The sequence below is a fragment of the Gavialis gangeticus genome, unplaced genomic scaffold, assembly GCF_001723915.1.
Source record: "Gavialis gangeticus isolate Ggan-Ray unplaced genomic scaffold, GavGan_comp1, whole genome shotgun sequence".
Classification (NCBI taxonomy): domain Eukaryota; kingdom Metazoa; phylum Chordata; order Crocodylia; family Gavialidae; genus Gavialis; species Gavialis gangeticus.
Genome location: NW_017729034.1, coordinates 18,306,415 through 18,311,527, shown reverse-complemented (window position 1 = coordinate 18,311,527; position 5,113 = coordinate 18,306,415).

The following is a 5,113-nucleotide window of genomic DNA, read 5'->3' as shown; positions in this document are numbered from 1 at the left end:
AGTGGCAGGGGGTTGTCAGCAGCAAGTGGGGCCACAGCAATGTCGGTGGTGAGGGGGGGATGGCAAGTGGTGCGTGGTGAGCAGGGACCGCCCACAACTGCTATCCTCACTGTCAGTGACAGCAAGTCTTCTCTTCTCCTGACTAAATAAGCCCAGTTCCCTCAGTCTCTCATATTCTCTGCCCATCTCCCAGGCCCAGCCCAGCAGCGGAACATCATGAAAACCTCAGAAGCAGGAGTGATGGAGAGGAAACACCCTGCCTGGATCTGGGGGCATCAGAAGCAGCTGAGCCAGGAAGCAGGACTTTCCATCTGCCTCCCAGCTACCTCCCCAGGCAGTACTCTCGGTTAGGGTAGCCATCATAGAGGACATTCCAGTTTTCTGCTACTCTGTCCTATGTCCTCTATTGATACGAAACCAGACGCCTTTCTTGATAAAAAACCGGACATAAAGGCATCCGGTTTTATATTAATAGAGGACAGAGGACAACTGAACTGTCCTCTGTGATGGCCACCCTACTCTCAGTGCCTGCTTGCCATAGCCCTCCAAGCCCTGCACCTGGAGACCCAACTCCTGTGCATCAGCTGTGGCAGGGGGTAAGACCCACTTGAGTGGATTGCATCTGAGGTGGAGCCTTACCACTCCCTGTGTGATAGCAGCAGCACCTAGTGTGTGGGAGTCCTGGTGGGGGGCACTCCAAGGGGCTGGGAAGGATCTCACCCCATTGGGAGGGTGGTGACTGTGGGCTTTCACTCCCTATGGCTGCATCAGCTCTGGGCAGAGGGCAGCAATGCACCACCAGGCATAGCAACCAGACCCTCAACAGCTCTGCCATCCTCCACCTACCCTGCAGCCCCTGCTCCAAGCCCTCTGGACCCACTGCTCCCTGGTGCTGCTCCCTAGCTCTGTGTGGGGTGAGGCTGCCACCTGGTGGTGAAGAGGGGGATGTTCAGTCATGTCACCCTGAGCTCCCTTTGCTACAGAAACGTGCAAGCCATGGAGAGTCAGCTTGGCAGCCTAAAGAGTTAAAATACCCCTCTCTTTTCCACAGCAAACCCTGTTGTGCAGCAAGACAGAAGCAGGCCCCCAGCCTGCAGGACCTGCACACCCCAAATCTCAAGGCCCAGGGGGAAAAACATAACCAATTTGGAGCATTTCCCTGCCATATGTTACTGGGGTGCCCCGCAGAAAAAAATGGCTGGCTCTGGAAGGTCCCTTAGGCAAGCATTACTGCCCAGCCTGTGTGCTGCATGGCTGCTGTGGGATCTGCCTCAGACTGGGCAAAAGCAGCAGTAACCATATGGGATGCTGGGCAGAGAATACAGGAGATCCCCCAGCAAATGTGTGTCTGTTGCGATGGCTGAGAGGCATGGGGACTGCAGTGGGCAGGGGGGTGGCAGCCAGGGTATGAGAAGTCAGGGGTACAGCAAGAAGCTCTGTGTATTCAGAGAAAGCAGATGGGGGAAATAGACTGTGGCTATATAGCTCATATAGCTATACATTGGCTATATGTATGGTCAGAGCTGGCATGGTGCTTGCATTCGTACCCAGGGCTGGCCAGATAACCCAGAGGGTTGAGTGTGCTTTGTGTCTGCTCTGTGGAAAACACAAGGATTAGCTTTCCCAGCCTTCACTAATCATCTGATGAGCCCAGGGTCACCACTAATGCCCAGTTGGAAAATCCACAGTGGTGAGCAAGAGATAAACTGGTAGGCACTCCTAATGGCAGCTAGGGACAGACCCACAGTCAGTCCTGGGGGCTTCCACACCTGAAGCCCTCCAGTGCTAAAAGACTTGTCCCATCACAGCAACTGAGGGAAGCCCTCTGCTTATCAAAGATTCTGCTATAGTCCTCTAATTTAGTTAGTCTATAAGGTGCAAATCTACCCTGTCTCCAGCTGGCCAGATGCCTCCCAGCAGGCCTGTGCGAGTCAGCAGCAATCTGATCCAGCTTTAGATCTGGCCGCTTCAGATGGCCGCGATCTGATCCGGAGCTCTGGGCCGGGTTTCTGCCTCGATTCGGTCGAAGAGGCTCCAAAGCCATGAGGTATAATGGGGAATCAATGAAATATCTATAACTTTGTTGTTTTTTGTCTGATTTGGAAGAAACTTGCTGGGATGGTAGCCTCTGCTGAGAGCATGAAACCTGCCAAGTTTCAAGAAAATTGGTGCAGGGTCTTGGGGGGAACTGTACCCCAAATTCTTGAAAGCCAAACTTATGTCACGGCTGTGACATCTGCAGGTGGAGTCTGGAGGGGCCATGAGGAAGCCTGGAGACTATCTCTATCTATCCTGCAAAGCTTCTGAGTTCACTTTCCTCAGTTTCTTTAGATCTGGGCCCCAAGGGTCCTAGGAAGGGGCTAGAGTGGGCAGCAGGTAGAAGTGCTGGTGCTGCTAACCTCACCACATACTGTAGTGCTGTGGTGACTCCAGAGATGACTCCAGCAGCACATTGCACCTGCAGATAGATGGACAGCCTGAGGGCCAGGAACATGGCCTGGTATCACTGTGTAAAGCTCACAAGGATCAGAAGCCTACTGTGCCCAGCGCATAAACCTCTGTGCAAACATACTGCCAGCTCTGGGACAGCAGAGATCAGCAGCCACAGCCTGAACAGAGCAGCTTCTGCAGATGGGGCACCCAGTCCACAGGCACATTCCTGCCCTGGGCTCCAGCCCCATGAGTAGTGGGAAGGGTACAGTGGGGCACACAGACCACCCAGTCCCTGCCCAGCTGGGCAGCAGGGGCCTGGTCAGAGCACCCATTCTCCTCCCTGCAGGAGCTGCCTCAGACCCAGCCAGTGAGCAGCCATCAGCCCTCCAGCCTTAGAGCAGCCTCCCCCCTCCCCCCCCACCAAGCCTCACAAACAGTTTTCCAGTTCTTCTCCACATGAACTTGGGCCAGCCCTGTCATGGAGCAGGATGAGACCCCACCCAGACTGGGAGAGAACGCAGGTGCCTAGGCTTCCAGCTCTTAGCCCCTCTAACCAGTGAGACCTCCACTTCCCTCCCAGGGAACCCTGGTGCTCTGTCCTTCCCACCCTGTCCCCTGCAGCTGGGACACAGCCAGTGCCAGCATCCCCACACAGAGCTTCCAGCCCCTCATGGTGCCATCCCCTGCCATGAATGGAGCCCCCCAGGGTAAGATTAGGGCTGTGTCAGGTGCTGTGCAACCCCCCAAACTGAGACGGGGGCCACACTTGGGGTGTACTGACCACTCAGGCTAAGATTGGGGCCATGCTCAGTGTTAGAGAACAGCACAAACCACCCCAGCATGGAGGGACACCTCTGCTTCATGCCCATTCTCCCAGTATTTCCAGTGTCCAGTTTCCCCCTTTCCAGCAGACCAGATCCAAGAGGAGACAGTTACCTCAGGAACCCTTCTTATTGAGCTCCACTGATTGGCACACCCATGGGCACTGCTGCAAGCACGGTGGTTTTACCGGAGGGTGCATGTACAGTATATCACTGAGCCCTCAGCAAGGCACAAACAGGACAGGCAGGGCAGCAGGGGGGAGAGCTGCCAGGTTGGTGCACTTCTGGAGCCATGTGGTGCAGTTCATGGTCTTAGTGACCAACCAAGAGACCAAGGTAGGAAAACACTGTTCCCTCAAATTGGATGGGTCTGTAAGCAAGTAGGTGATGCCAGCTAGATACCAGGCATGGTCCTGCTGGTAGACAAGAGGCCCCCAAAACTCCCCTGGGGAAAAGAGAGACAAAGATAAAGGATATACATTAGAACTCATGTACAATACCTTACACAGCCCTCATCTTGGCCTGGGGGGTCTGTACAGCACCTGACCCAGCCCTGACCCCCACTGGGGGCTTCATACAGTACCCAGGGCAGCCCCTGTTTCTGCCTGGAGCAATTCTGGGGAATACCAGGATGAGGCGCTCACCATACAAAAGCCTTTGGCTTTTCCTGCATATCCAGCACAGATCACATCACGGACCATCTTGACCATATTGGCCCCGTTGTTGGTGACCATGAACCGACGGGTGATCTTGCCCTGCCTAACAAGCCACCCCTGCACCATGTGGTTCATGGCTAGCATGATATCCCTTGCTGTGTGGGACTCATCCGTCACCTCCACTTAAAGGAGAGCCCACTGATCACACCAGTGCCCTGTGAGGGAGAGGTAGGCATGATCTCCACCCTGGCTGCTCCAGCTGTCCAACATGAAGTGCAGAGCTGCCTGCAGACCTGCCTCATGCAGCTCCTCCCTCTTCTGGGTTGAGGGTGGGGATCCTGCCTTATCCCCCTCCTCAGCAGTCAGATGCACATCAACAGGAGGAGCAGACTCAGCTGAGCCTCTTGCTTCCACAACCTCAACCTCCCCCAAGGTGCTTTCTGGAGAAGCAGTGGCAATGCATAGAGCACTGGTGAACCCCCTGTCAGGCCACACTCCCTGTTTAGGCAGGGGGGCAGGTGGGAGTGCTGGTGCCCCCCCGTGAGTGCCGGCCGGGGAGTGGGGCTGCCAGCAAAAGTGGTCACACCACTTCCGGAAGTGATGGCAGGACAATCACTTGATTTTTGGTGAGTGAGATCAGCCACAGGGGACCCTCCCCCCCCCCCCCAACTGACCAGTGTCGGGGGGGGGGCATGTGCTCCCCACAACTCAAGAGGCACCAGTCACCCATGGGGAGAAGGAGACCTGGATCTAGGGAAACGTTGAGGGGTGTGGAGCACAAACTCAGATTCCCCCTCTTTTCCCAGAATTTCTTTTGCTAGGGCACTCAGGTCCCCTGCTTCCAGAGCCAGCTCCTCCTCTGGCACTGGGAGGCTCATGCTGGGAGATGAAATTGGGGTGGAGGAGACTGTCATGCTGGTGCTGGTGGCTATTTCTGGTGTTAGGTGAGGTGGTGCAGGGACAGGTACTGCTCCCACCTCCTTGCTCCCACTGGCAGCAGAAGACTCATCGCTGCCAGGAAAGAGGATGCATCTATGTTTGGCGGGGGCACGGAACTGGCAGCTCTCCCCCTACCCCCTCTAGTCCCTCTCTCTCCCCTGCCAGAAGACCTGGCACCTGCCTTTCCAGCATGCTTCATATTAATCCTTGCTGTGCTGGAAAATGTGTGTGTGGGTGGGTGTGCCTGCATGCATGTATGCATAC